The sequence below is a fragment of the Leucoraja erinacea genome, unplaced genomic scaffold (assembly GCF_028641065.1).
Source record: "Leucoraja erinacea ecotype New England unplaced genomic scaffold, Leri_hhj_1 Leri_623S, whole genome shotgun sequence".
NCBI lineage: Eukaryota > Metazoa > Chordata > Chondrichthyes > Rajiformes > Rajidae > Leucoraja > Leucoraja erinaceus.
Genome location: NW_026576535.1, coordinates 395 through 15,003, shown reverse-complemented (window position 1 = coordinate 15,003; position 14,609 = coordinate 395). Strand labels below are relative to the sequence as shown.

The 14,609-nt window shown below is 45.2% G+C and overlaps 1 long non-coding RNA gene across 1 annotated transcript; it reads right to left on the bottom strand.

Annotated features, from left to right (window-relative positions):
* Positions 1-221: 221 nt before the first annotated feature.
* On the bottom strand, positions 222-8,750 carry LOC129694326 (uncharacterized). Its single transcript, XR_008722997.1, has 3 exons — positions 7,314-8,750; positions 898-6,591; positions 222-769 (listed from the first exon to the last, which is right to left on the bottom strand). It is a non-coding gene; the product is annotated as an uncharacterized LOC129694326 (long non-coding RNA).
* Positions 8,751-14,609: the final 5,859 nt, after the last annotated feature.

The window sequence follows — 14,609 nt, the reverse complement described above, 5'->3', positions numbered from 1 at the left end:
TCATACACACAGACTCACACACACACACACACACAGACCCACTCACACAGACACACACACAGACTCACTCACACAGACTCACTCACTCAGACTCACTCACACACACACACACACACACACTCACACTCACACACACACACAGTCACACACTCACACACACACACACACACACACACACACACTCACACACTCACACACACACACACACACACACACACACACACACACACACACACACACACACACACACACACACAGTCAAACATACACACACAGTCACTCACACACACACAGTCACTCACACACTGACACACACAACCAATACTAAAATGCCAAGTAACCTCAGAACGTGGTAAACATAGTGTGTAAACCGAATGATTCAAACGTTTAAATCTCCAAATTTGCAAACACTTTACAACCAATACATTTTCTGCAAACACAAACACTCACAACCAATACTAAAACATTAACAACTCTGATTTTTCATCGATGGGAAAAAGCCTCCGGTCCAGCTCAGCGGAGGGGGACCCTGAGCGAGGTGACCAAAAATGACGGCTGTAAGTGGCGGCGTTCTTTCAGAAATCACGATACAGAAAGTCAGAAAGTGGTCAAGATCTTCGTTTTAATAATATGGATGAAATAAAAAAGTAAATTCCAAAAATTGAACCGTTGCACTTGTCAAAGTCCAAGCCTTTACTTTCCACCATGTTTATGTTTTTGCTGTTTCAGCATAGATGACAGACTCATCTTCCTTTGAAGAAACAAGGTTCTGGAAGAGAAAGGTATACCAATTGTATTTATGTTGGTGTTGTCGCTGTTTAGATCAGTAAACAGATTACAGCTTTAATTCATACTTGTACGATCTGGGATTTCATCAACAAGAATCAATATACATACAGTGCCTGATGCTTGATTGGAGGACATTGTATTATCGCTGCTGCCTGAAATAAATGCAAACATCACAATTAAAAATGACATTGGTGGATGGTGTTGACAAAGGAAACGACAAATGGAATATAAAAGTCTAACGCTTACAACATTTTGCTCTTCCTGACAGTGGATCAACAAGACATTGAATTCCAGAAAACCCATCTGTCATACTTCTGCATTTACAGTGAGCTGCAGGAATGGTCACCATGAACAAGACACCCTTATATTGCTACGGAAGGAATCGACTATGAATAAGAGAACTAACACAGCAATTAACAGAGCAGCAGCCCTGGCAGGACATAAGCTACGTAGCTGCATCTGTCGCTGGGAAAAGATAACATCAGAGAAGGGTCTCAAGATCCACCAGGGCAGTGAAAAGTGCCTGGGAGAGCTTGGTGTGGGGCCTCGCATTGGCCATGACCGTCTAAGAGGAAGGCCAAACCAGTCGAGTGAAGCCCAGTGGCAGGTTGACCACCACAGTCCACAGGGTATCAGTACCCCAGGTGAAGTTCAACCAAGTACTGTCTCACCAACGGACACGAGTCCAGAGCCCACCCAGCCACAGTCAGCGGTAGAGAGGAAAATGGGAGGATAAAAGCAGAATGGAGCAGTTACTGGCTGTGGCTGAAGAGAAAAGATGCTGTCTGGGCTGACACGTGACCATCTAGAGGCTAACAATAAGACACACACCCAGGGCTGATCACCCTACGGTGAGCCTGCCTCGACTGAGGGTGGGTGTCTTGTGATAAAAGGCCGAAACACCCAGTGATGTTGAGGTACACAACTGAAGATGTGTCTGGTTGGTAGCAAAATCACCTAGTGGTCAACCCCAGGAATATCGGGTGTCAGTTATGGTGAAGAACCTTAGGGATTGTAACATCCAGTACTACTAATCAATATCAAAAAAAAATGTAATTCAAGGAAGATTGTGCTGATCACTTCTAGCTCAGTCAGGAGTTGTGAAGAAGAATGTTCTTCAGATGGACATAAATGTTGGCTTGGTTTCACTTCCCATCACCAACGCCAATGCACAACAGTGTTGCAACAGCAGCCTGGATGTCACTGGTTGTATCTCTGGAGTGGCTATTGTACTCATTCAGAGTAGGCTAGGGGACCAGACCCCACTTAGAGAGTAGGTTAGGGGACCAGAACACACTCCCTGTAGTTTAGGGGACCAGAACCCACTTAGAGTAGGTTAGGGGCCCAGAACCCACAGAGTAGGTTAGGGGACCAGAACACACTCCCTGTAGTTTAGGGGACCAGGACACACTCCCTGTAGTTTAGGAGAGCAGAACACACTGGGAGAAGGCTGGGGACCAGAACCCACTTAGAGTAGTTTAGGGGACCAGAACACACTTATGGTAGGTTAGGGGACCAGAAAACACTCCCTGCAGTTTAGGGGACCAGAACACACTCCCTGCAGTTTAGGGGACCAGAACACACTCCCTGTAGTTTAGGGGACCAGAACACACTCCCTGTAGTTTAGGGGACCAGAACACATTCAGAGAAGGTTGGGCTCCTAACTGAGCCTCAGCTGACTGTCCCACTCCTTGTCAATGGGCAGGGTGAGGGACTTTATCCCAGGAATGCCTGATGCTGTTGTAAGGTGGGCAAAGACAGCAGGGTTTCAGACTACTCAGCGCCAATAATCCTCACTGTGATAAAATATGAAAACATATTTAAATAAAGTCAGTTTACCACCAGTTGCTTTAGGCTGGAAGGAGATGGATCCATAGTGAATACCTTCCTCTTTATCTGTGGAAATAAGTTGGAAACAAAGAATTTATTTGTATTTGAAAAATGATGATTTAAGTCAATGCAGGGTCACGATACCAAACGCTGATCATCGCCTTTCCTCCATAGATGCTGATCGACCCACAGAGTACCTCCAGCAGTTTGAAAAAAAAAACCCTCCATGAAAAGTCACATCGCCTAACCTCCTTGTTCTGACTTCTTCCTGGGATGGTGAAAATTACAAAGAGAATTTGAGTTAATTTGGCTCGTGGAGTTTAGAAGAATGACAATGGTTCACATGGAAACATAGACAATTCTAACAAGTAGACCAGTCTGGATGGAGGAAGATGTTCCCTGTTGGGGAAGACCATGACCAGGGGTAAAGGTTTAAGACAAAAGACAATAAGGAATAAGATGAGGAGAAAAAGCGACAGACGTTTAGGGGTAATATGAGGGGGAACTTCTTTACTCAGAGAGTGGTAGCGGTGTGGAATGAGCTTCCAGTGGAAGTGGTGTCGGCAGATTCATTGGTATCATTTAAAAATAAATTAGATAGGCATATGGATGAGAAGGAAATGGAGTGTTATGGTATGAGTGCAGGCAGGTGGGACTGAGGGAAAAAGTTGTTCGTCACGGACTTGTAGGGCCGAGATGGCCTGTTTCCGTGCTGTAATTGTTATATGGTTATATGGTTATATGGTTATGGTACTTCTGCAGGCCAGGCAGCATCTCTGGAGGACATGTATAGGTGATGTTTCAGGTCATGACAGACTTCTTCAGACTCAAAAGAAGGGTCTCGATCCGAAACATCACCTATCCACCATCTATTAATGATGCTCAATCCATTCTGAAATGTTGTTATTTTCACTTTAGAATAATACCTGAACTAGTGGCAAAGTGAATTGGACGCATTTAGAAACATAGAAACATAGAAATTAGGTGCAGGAGTAGGCCATTCGGCCCTTCGAGCCTGCACCGCCATTCAATGTGATCATGGCTAATCATCAAACTCAGTATCCCGTACCTGCCTTCTCTCCATACCCTCTGATCCCCTTAGCCACAAAGGCCACATCTAACTCCCTCTAAAATATATCCAATGAACTGGCCTCGACTACCCTCTGTGGCAGAGAGTTCCAGAGATTAACCACTCTCTGTGTGAAAAAAGTTCTTCTCATCTCGGTTTTAATGGATTTCCCCCCTATCCTTAAGTTGTGACCCCTTGTCCTGGACTTCCCCAACATCGGGAGCAATCTTCCTGCATCTAGCCTGTCCAACCCCTTAAGAATTTTGTCAGTTTCTATAAGATCCCCTCTCAATCTCCTAAATTCTAGACAGTATAAACCAAGTCTATCCAGTCTTTGTTCATAAGACAGTCCTGACATCCCAGGAATCAGTCTGGTGATCCTTCTCTGCACTCCCTCTATGGCAATAATGTTCTTCCTCAGATTTGGAGACCAAAACTGTACGCAATACGCCAGGTGTGGTCTCACCAAGACCCTGTACAACTGCAGTAGAAAGCTAACATACCATTCGCTTTCTTCACTGCCTGCTGCACCTGCATGCCTACTTTCAATGACTGGTGTACCATGACACCCAGGTCTCGCTGCATCTCCCCTTTTCCTAGTCGGCCACCATTTAGATCATAGTCTGCTTTCCTATGTTTGCCACCAAAATGGATAACCTCACATTTATCCACATTATCCTGCATCTGCCAAACATTTGCCCATTCACCCAGCCTATCCAAGTCACCTTGCAGTCTCCTATCATCCTCCTCACAGCTAACACTGCCCCCCAGCTTAATGTCATCCGCAAACTTGGAGATATTGCCTTCAATTCCCTCATCCATATCAATAATATATATTGTAAATAGCTGGGGTCCCAGCACTGAGCCTTGCGGTACCCCACTAGTCACTGCCTGCCATTGTGAAAAGGATCCGTTTACTCCTACTCTTTGCTTCCTGTTTGCCAGGCAGTTCTCTATCCACATCAATACTGAACCCCCAATGCCGTGTGCTTTAAGTTTGTATACTAATCTCTTATGTGGGACCTTGTCGAAAGCCTTCTGGAAGTCCAGATACACCACATCCACTGGTTCCCCCCTATCCACGCTACTAGTTACATCCTCGAAAAAATCTATAAGATTCGTCAGACATGATTTACCTTTCGTAAATCCATGCTGACTATGTCCAATGATTTCACCACTTTCCAAATGTGCTGCTATCCCATCTTTAATAACTGACTCTAGCAGTTTCCCCACTACCGATGTTAGACTAACTGGTATGTAATTCACCGTTTTCTCTCTCTCCCTCCCTTCTTAAAAAGTGGGGTTACGTTTGCTACCCGCCAATCCTCAGGAACTACTCCAGAATCTAAAGAGTTTTGAAAGATTATTACTAATGCATCCACTATTTCTGGAGCTACTTCCTTAAGTACTCTGGGATGCAGCCTATCTGGCCCTGGGGATTTATCGGCCTTTAATCCATTCAATTTACCCAACACCACTTCCCGGCTAACCTGGATTTCACTCAATTCCTCCAACTCCTTTGACCCGCGGTCCCCTGCTATTTCCGGCAGATTATTTATGTCTGCCTTAGTGAAGACGGAACCAAAGTAGTTATTCAATTGGTCCGCCATATCCTTGTTCCCCATGATCAACTCACCTGCTCTGACTGCAAGGGACCTACATGTGTTTTAACTAATCTCGTTCTTTTCACATATCTATAAAAACTTTTGCAGTAAGTTTTTATGTTCCCTGCCAGTTTTCTTTCATAATCTATTTTTCCTTTCCTAATTAAGCACTTTGTCCTCCTCTGCTGGTCTCTGAATTTCTCCCAGTCCTCCGGTATGCTGCTTTTTCTGGCTAATTTGTACGCATCATCCTTCGCTTTGATACTATCCCTGATTTCCCTTGTTATCCACAGATGCACTACCTTCCCTGATTTATTTTTTTGCCAAACTGGCATGAACAAATTTTGTAGTTCATCCATGTAGTTTAAATGTCTTCCATTGCATATCCACCGTCAACACTTTTAGAATTATTTGCCAGTCAATCTTGGCCAATTCACGTCTCATACCCTCAAAGTTACCTTTCTTTAAGTTCAGAACCATTGTTTCTGAATTAACAATGTCACTCTCCATCCTAATGAAGAACTCAACCATATTATGGTCACTCTTGCCCAAGGGGGCACGTACAACAAGACTGATAACTAACCCTTCTTCATTACTCAATACCCAGTCTAAAATAGCCTGCTCTCTCGTTGGTTCCTCTACATGTTGATTTAGATAACTATCCCGCATATATTCCAATAAATCCTCTTCCTCAGCACCCCTGCCAATTTGATTCACCCAATCTAATGTAGATTGAACTCACCCATTATAACTGTTTTGCCTTTTGTCGCACGCAATTCTAATTTCCTGTTTGATACCATCTCCAACTTCACTACTACTGTTTTAATTTAATGCTAGATGATATTTTGTGAAAGGGATGGTGATTTTTGAAAGGGCAAGTGTTGTCCATTCTTTAGAGAGCCACTAACCAAGCTGTTAATCAGGATCAACAATAGATTAGGAGTGTGAATATGTTGTTCATGGTGATGTCTCGACATTCATGGTTTGACCATGATAATCCAGTGGAAGTTAGTCAATTGACCAATGCAGAGTACTGCCTGCAGTTGGATGAGGAAGATTGGGGCTGAGGGGTAAATTGACACGTTGAATTGGTAAATTAGTTTGTGTGTTTGAGGTTCCCTTCCTCACATTCTTGTTACAAAACTGTGAAATGTGAAATAGGTTGCTTCATCAAATACAACACCTGTACAACTAGAGATTCATTGACGGAGTCATCTATTTACCTTCTTGCTTTGTCTTCCTACTCAGACATATATTCAGTAACACGGCTCATCTCAGGTACTGGGGTCACATTGGTTTCTGGAAAATAAGTATTATTATCTGATTAAGACTTTAATTTGGTTTGATTTTAAAGAAGCAACAATCCAGTGTTTAAACTGTGCCCGATTAATAATGAGATCCACCAGAATGACCAGGAACATGACTTCAGATTTATGTCCGGTACATTTAATTGTGGGATAAGACCGTGTGTATAAAATCAGAGTCCATGGAAAAACAGTGTTCCCTAAATTATGACCATGTTAGGATGGTACACAAGGCAAAGTTTTCACTTGAAGTTTGAACCACCAAAGTGCAGTGGAGATACATACATTGGTCTCCTGGTTTCCTGGCCCATATTTATCCCTCAGTAAATAGGAACATATTGAGGGCAAATTGGAGACCATATTTTCTACATGACTACACTAGCTATACTTCAACTTCTGGCATGTTTATTTGATAATGGTTTACACAGGGGATGGTGACACAATCACCACACGGTCAGATCATTGCAGATCACCACCCGAACAGCATCATACAGCAAACTCCTCATGGCAACGCAGGTAGACAGGACAATGCACATTGCATAAATAATGCTTCAATTGACAACAACGTCTGAAATCAATTTCTCAACAACATAAGCACAAACAGATACTTTTCTTATCCAAAATATATTGTTCTTTTCTCCTTGTAACAAAGATAACATTGTCATTGATAATTTGGGGGAATCTGTGCTGCATTAAGGATGTCTTCATGTACTTTACCTGTAGACTTGCGCCTTCTTTGACACCACACCACTGCCAGTATAATGGCGAGGAGAAGAGCCAGACTCCCGATAATTCCACCAATATACCAGGTCAATATAGAATGTTCAATCTCTATCAAAGTGATAAACACAGAGTTCACATTTGTAGAATAAATGCGCATCATTCAAAAGCTTCCCCAATACCAGGCATTAACCACACTGACTAATTTAGATCAGGGGTCTTGAGTTTAACTTGTGATCCAGATTAACTGAGACGCAAGGTACTGCAGATGATAGTTCACCACAAGGTGTTGGAGAAACTCGGCAGGTTAGGCAGGTGGCATTTCGGGTCACAGCCCTTTAGTCTGAAGTAGGGTCCCAACCAAAACCTCACCTATCCATGTTCTCCAGCGAATGCGCCTGACCCATTGAGTTACTCCAGCATATTGTGTCTCTTTTTCCCAGATTAATTGACCTCACTGAAAAACATAGAAACATAGAAAATAGATGCAGGAGTAGAAGCCATTTGGCCCTTCGAGCCTGCACCATTCGCCATTCAATGTGATCATGGCTGATCATCTAACTCAGTATCCTGTACCTGCCTTCTCTCCATACCCCCTGATCCCTATAGCCACAAGGGCCACATCTAACTCCCTCTTGAATATAGCCAATGAACTGTGGCCACAACGACCTTCTGTGGCAGAGGATTCCAGAGATTCACCACTCTCTGTGTGAAAAATGTTTTCCTCATCTCGGTCCTAAAAGATTTCCCCCTTATCCTTAAACTGTGACCCCTTGTTCTGGGCTTCCCCAACATCGGGAACAATCTTCCTGCATCTAGTCTGTCCAACCTCTTAAGAATTTTGTAAGTTTCTATAATATCCCCCCTCAATCTTCTAAATTCTAGCGAGTACAAACCGAGTACAAAGATCAGAGAGCCACAACTTGCCTCAGTAGCCATCAGTTAGAGATGTAAACATTCACACACGTTTCTATTTCTTGGTTACAATCAGATGACATTTCGCAGGCAGGAGATGGGAGCTGATGGTTGGCTGATAAAGTAGCTGATTCAGCTGTGATACTTCCCATTGTACAATGGACAAATGTCTATCATAGTCTAAGCCTGGAACAATGGTTGAATGAGCACTGCTGACAACAGAGTGGATATTGCCCTCCAGTTTCAATCCTCAATAACCAGGAGCACAAGAAATGTAAATGTTAGAAATACTCAGCCCTTTGAGCAGTATCTGTGGAATGGGAAAGAAGTGAGTTCATGTTTTATGTTGTCAGATTCAAAGAAAGGATCTTTGACAAAAGCCAATAGACAATAGGTGCAGGAGTTGGCCATTCAGCCCCTCGAGCCAACACTCAACATTTATTAACAAGACAAAGTCCACATACAAACAAGATATACAAATCACACAGCAGCTGTCAGCATCACATCAGATCATCCTAGAGTTCTCAAGAGAGTCAAGGGTCAAGAGTCAAGAGTCAATTTAATTGTCATTTGGACCCCTGGAGGTCCAATCGAAATGCCGTTTCTGCAGCCATACATTACACACAAATAGACCCCAGACACAACATAATTACATTTAACATAAACAGCCATCACATAGCTGTGATGGAAGGCCAAATAAACTTATCTCTCCACTGCACTCCCCCCCCCCCCACCCCCCCCCGATGTCAGAGTCGGAGTCAAAGCAAGCCGGCTGGCGATGGCGATTGTCCCGCGGCCATTAAAGCCACGCCGGGTGGTGCGAGGTCACACACCGGGTCTTGGTGTTAGAGCCCCCGGCGTGCGCTCGCAGAGTCCCGCGGCCAATCCAGCCGCGCGGGGCAGTGATGTAGGCCCCGCTCCATGAGCTCTTCAACCCCGCAACTCGGGCGGGAGAAGTCGCCGTTGCAGGAGCCCTGAAAAGCGGTCTCCCTCCAGGGAGCCGCGGGCTCCCGGTGCCGTCGTCCGCAGACCCGCAGCAGCAGCGCTCCTCCACCGCTCCAACCGCTCCGGACTCGGCCAGCCCCGCGACGGCGACGGCGAGTAGCACCAGAGTCCCCGGCTTCTTCCTGTTGGAGGCCGCTCCTCGTTGCGGCCTCAACGACACCTGGGACCCGACGAGAAAAGGTCGGGTCTCCAGTGCAGGGTGTCACAGAAGCATCACATTCACAGGCACCCACGCAAGCTCATCATATTTAATCCTACTTAATATATAATAGTAAGATTAAACGATAACTTACCAGTTTGAAGTTTGATCTTTATTTTATGAGGAGGAACGTTGAGGGAATACGTGAAGAACCCCGCTTACGACGCATGCGTGTCATCCTTCAAAGCAGCGGTGTGAGGTCACAGATACACTATAATGACCTAAGATAGTAAGATTATTAAAGATATACCAGTTTAAGATATGACCATACGAGGGTGGGAACGGAGGGCACGTATTCCCTCAACGTTCCTCCTCATAAAATAAAGATCAAACTTCAAACTGGTAAGTTCTCGTTTAATCTTACTATTTTACTTCGGAGTCACGTGAGTGACTACGTGAAGATTTCAAAGCTCTGTGACCTCATGCTGTGGAACGAGTCCATGCTTCACAACTGCATTGGTAGTTTGGGAGAAATTGTTAATGATATTCAAAACATTCATACCAATTATTTAACGTAAATGATAAATAATACCTTATTAATTCAAATCATAACCCTCGTATTCTTCAGGGATAAATTATCATACAGAACTTAAAAAAATTCCCGAAAAGTTCCTATACTCCTAACTGGTTTGTTACAACATTTCTGAAACGTTTTCTCCGACGACCATCCTGCAATCCTGAGGATTTGGTCCATGGATACATCAAGGCGTTTTGCTGCAGATGTAGCTGCATCCCTCGTGCAGTGAGATTTAAATATGTTAGTGTCCACTCCCGCCTTTCTTAACCCATATTTTAGCCACCGCGAAATGGTCTGAGTCGACACTCTACGGTACGTTTTCTTATGGCTGATTAAAAGAGCTGTTTCCTTGCCTCTGATAGCTTTTGTCCTTCCAATGTATAACAAAGCGTGCTTCACAATACAGAGGCGTTCGTCCTCCGGGTAGGCCACACATTCTATGACCTGCCCCACTGATCCTGGTTCAGTGGGGCAGCGCCATCAGCATTACCATTTTCCTAGTAGTTTGCCCAGAGTTAATGCTGTAGCCGGCGACCAATTCCTTAGCATGGTCAGGACCACACTTACATCCCAGATTTGGTTGTATCTTGTTTTGGGTGGCTTGGTGTTAAAGATGCCTCTTAAAAGTTTATCTACCAGAGGGTGTGATCCCACAGACTGTCTTTCTGTTCCTTGCCACAATTAACTTGATAATGCACTTCTGGCACTATTCATAGTGTTGTAACTAAGTCCTTCATAGTGCAGGCTGGTGAGAAACTCTAGCACCGCCGGAACATCCTTATTTCTGTGGTCCAGGTGGTTATTATGGCAGTAATCAGTCCATATTCTAATATGACCTAAATACTGTTTTTGTGTCGACCTTCTTTGTGCTGCTGTGATCATGTCCACAGTTCTTTTTGATAGCCCCATGTCCCGTAGCGGGTCTTTTAGAGTCTACAACCCAATAAATCAATGTTTTGTATGGCATGTGTGGCTATCCTGAGTTACTGGATGCACTATGTCTTAAAGTTATACATGGTTCCAGCACCATGCCCTGTATCACCGAGAACCATGGTTGCGTAAGCCAATCAGGTACTATGAGAATCTCAGATGCCGAATCCTGTTGAAATTCCCTTAGTGCCCGATTGATTAGGCAGAAAAGGAGGAAATGCATAAATGAACCATTTCCCCCAGTGCAGTGAGAATGCATCTGTAGCTTCTGCCCCAGGATCTGGTTCCCATGATACATACCTCGGTAATTGGTGATTTAACCTGGATGCAAAAATCAATATCCGGCCTTCCATACTTACTGTGATTTCAGCAAATACCGTTCGATCCAACATCTATTCAGTATTTTCAATACATTTTCGTGACCTGGTGTCTGCCACTGAATTAGTATCCCTGGAAGATACGTAGCCGATAACCAAATATTCCTTTGGACACACCATTGCCAAATTGAGTTTGCCAATTCATCACAAGATGTTGATGTATTTCCACCCATATGATTTATATATGCCACCACCGAGGTATTATCTATCTGCAATCTAACATGCTGCGGTTTCATTCCTGAGCAATAAGATTTTAGCCCATAAAACGCACTTAACATTTCTAAGTAATTGATACACTTAGTGTTAAGTAGGTTAGCTTCTTGTATATTCCATCTCCCCCACAGCTCGAAAATGGTATCAGTTGCACCCCAACCAATTGCACTGGCATCTGTTTGTAATACCACAGACGGTCTGTCCCAATACTTAACAGGTGTTTGGGGTCTTATAGCCCATTGGCATACACAATGTATATTAGCGTGCTCTAATTCTTTTGTAGGATTTCCCTATTGAGCATTAACATGAAACGTGTTAATGCCCCCAATGTTCTAATTGGATTAATGAATCCCAGTCCTCAACAATTGTTTTGCAACGTTGCCTAACAGAATAGTGCTAAGGCATATCCTTGGATGCTCAATCTAGTCACGGGCTTGGCCTTCATCCAAATCTATAACCTGTTTGGACAGGTCTCCCCCAAATAACAGGGTTTGAGGTCTTATAGCCCTTTGCATACACAGTATAGCGAACTTAGGATCTAGAGCTGGCTGAATGGCCCCCTTTCTAATATTATTCAGTTCAAACTCAGATTCAGATTCAGATTCAGATTCAATTTAATTGTCATTGTCAGTGTACAGTACAGAGACAACGAAACTGCACGTTGCAGAATAGTGCTAAGGCATCCTTGTGGTCACTAGTCACGTCCACCTTTTCTAACGTGCGGGCCAATGCCCAGGGCCATTTTGGAAATATGCTCCGGTGCACCGGTGACTGGCTACATTAAGAGCACCACAATTGCCCGGAGGTAAATGCCTTGCCAACACTTCAGCAAAAGTATTGGCTTGAAGTTGATGGGTGGACATATATTCAATACTGGCAGCCATCCTGGCCTCGAGATCCTTCCCAGTTTGTTCCTGCTGGAAGTACTGGCCCACCATGTCCAGCAGGTTGTTTTTCTCCCCTTCAATAGGGGAAGGTGGCTCCATCACCTGCTCAGATTCTGACCCAGTCAGACCTTCAATACCCTCCTCAGAGGAGTATGATATTTCATGCAGCCCTTTATGGGAATCTGCTGTGGGACATATTTTGCCCACTGTGGCTATCCTCCATATCCCGGGGCCTGCCACTCTGGAGAATTTCCTCCAGCAACCGCCCCAGCCGACTTTCATGCTCTCGGGCACTAGTCGATCGCGGGTGCTTTAAATTATATGACCGCTCCTGCCGACCTTGGTGCTCTCGGGCACTAGTCGCACGCGTTTTCTCCTGCAGCCGGTCCCGATGCCTACAGGCACTGATCGCTCTTGGCCGCCCGATATAATCATGCCGCTCCTCACGGTCCCGGTGCTCACGGGCACCTCTACCCGTTTGGGGTGAAGTTTGGCACTTGCTCCCTTATAGGAGATGCTGGTGCCGACATTCGTTGCTGCCTGCTGCTGTTCAGTAAACGGCAGCGACATCTATAGCTCTGTGCCGACGTCCGTTGCTGCCTGCCTGCTGCTGTTCAGTAAACGGCAGCGATGTCTGAAGCTCTGTGCTGACGTCCGTTGCTGGCTGCCTGCTGCTGTTTAGTAAACGGCAGCGACGTCTGTGGCTCTGTGCTGACGTCCGTTGCTGGCTGCCTGCTGCTGTTCCGAAACGGCAGCGACGTATATAAAGAAAAGGTAAGGAAACAATATCTTACCTGTGCTGGTTCTCAGCATGCCGTTTGGGAGGAACGTCCTTCCTCCCGCAGCCCCACGGATCCCGTAGTGTAGGTCCTTGGGCTGTTGTCCGAGTTGTCGGGCTGACGGCTGCGGGGTACTCTTGTCGGCGTTCTCCCCCCCCCCCAGTTGAAGGTGCACCAACTCCCGCTAAGGGACTATCATGCTAGTGGCCGTTTGCTGGCTACCTGCTGCTTGCAGATTCCTCCCTTGCCAGCTTTAAACAGCCTTCCTGTAGGAAAAGGTAAGGAAATAAACGACGTTCCCTTACCTTTCTATTGCATGTTCGAAAACCCAGCCGTTTGGGAGGAACGTCCTTCCTCCCAACAATGACGAGTTGCAATGCGTGTAGCGAGACATGTATGTACATATGGTTCCAAAGACACGAAGGCAAATTCCAATCGAACTCCTCCCCTCCACGGGATATGGAGATAATTGGTGTCCTGGAATCAGTCTTGGCAGTTGTAGTAATACACGCGTCGGTGTCCATCCTAATGTTGAACGCAATCCGTCCGCTAACTGGAGTTTAGCTGTTATAATTTTCCATCATATATACAATTTTAATCTTTCCTGTCACATGGACATTTGGTGGCGATACATTTTCTCCCTACGGACTCCATGACTTTGGCGAATCAGTCATAGTTTGCCTAACGTCACACAGCACCTACCCCTAATTGTCGGCCACACCGCACTATGAATGTTCAGTGTAAGGGGACTGAACGCGCGCGCTCACCTCTCGACGAGAATGACGTACAATACAAATTCTTAAGGGGGGTGAACAGGACTGGGCGGCAGGTAAGTTTCTTTCCCGATCTTGGGGAAGTCCAGGAACTAGGGGGTACAGGGAGTGCGTGAAGTAAGGGGGGAAGAATCTTGAGGACCGATGATGAGAAAAAAATCATGTTTTCAACACAGAGAGCTTGGTGAATCTGTGGAATCTTCAGCCACAGAGAGGTAACCGTTGCGCCGCACGGGTCACAGTGCATTGGCTATAATTAAAAGGGAGTTAGATTTGGCCCTTGTGGCTAAAGGGGATCAGGGGGTATGGAGTAAGGAAGGTACAGGGGTCCTGAGTTGGATGATAAGCCAATGATCATATGAATGGCGGATGAGAACGCGAAGGGCCCCGAATGCCTCTATCGCTGCACATATGTCTTCGGGCATTCCCCAAGGCCGCCGCGACTTGAAATATGTGAGGTAAGGGAAACAAGTAGGTAGAGGATCAAAGAAGCGGACGTACAGCTCACCCTTTGAGCAATAAAAAGGGTAAGTATCCGGTACCCGACAGGCTATTCCTTAGGACATTGAGGCGGCCAAGGTGGGTGTCGACATAGAGGGGTATATGGCAGAATAGTTTCAAATGTCATTAGCCCCATTCGAGGGCGAGGGCATAGTTGCCGGAGGATGGCGTGCGTGCCATGTGTTCCGATTGTTTAA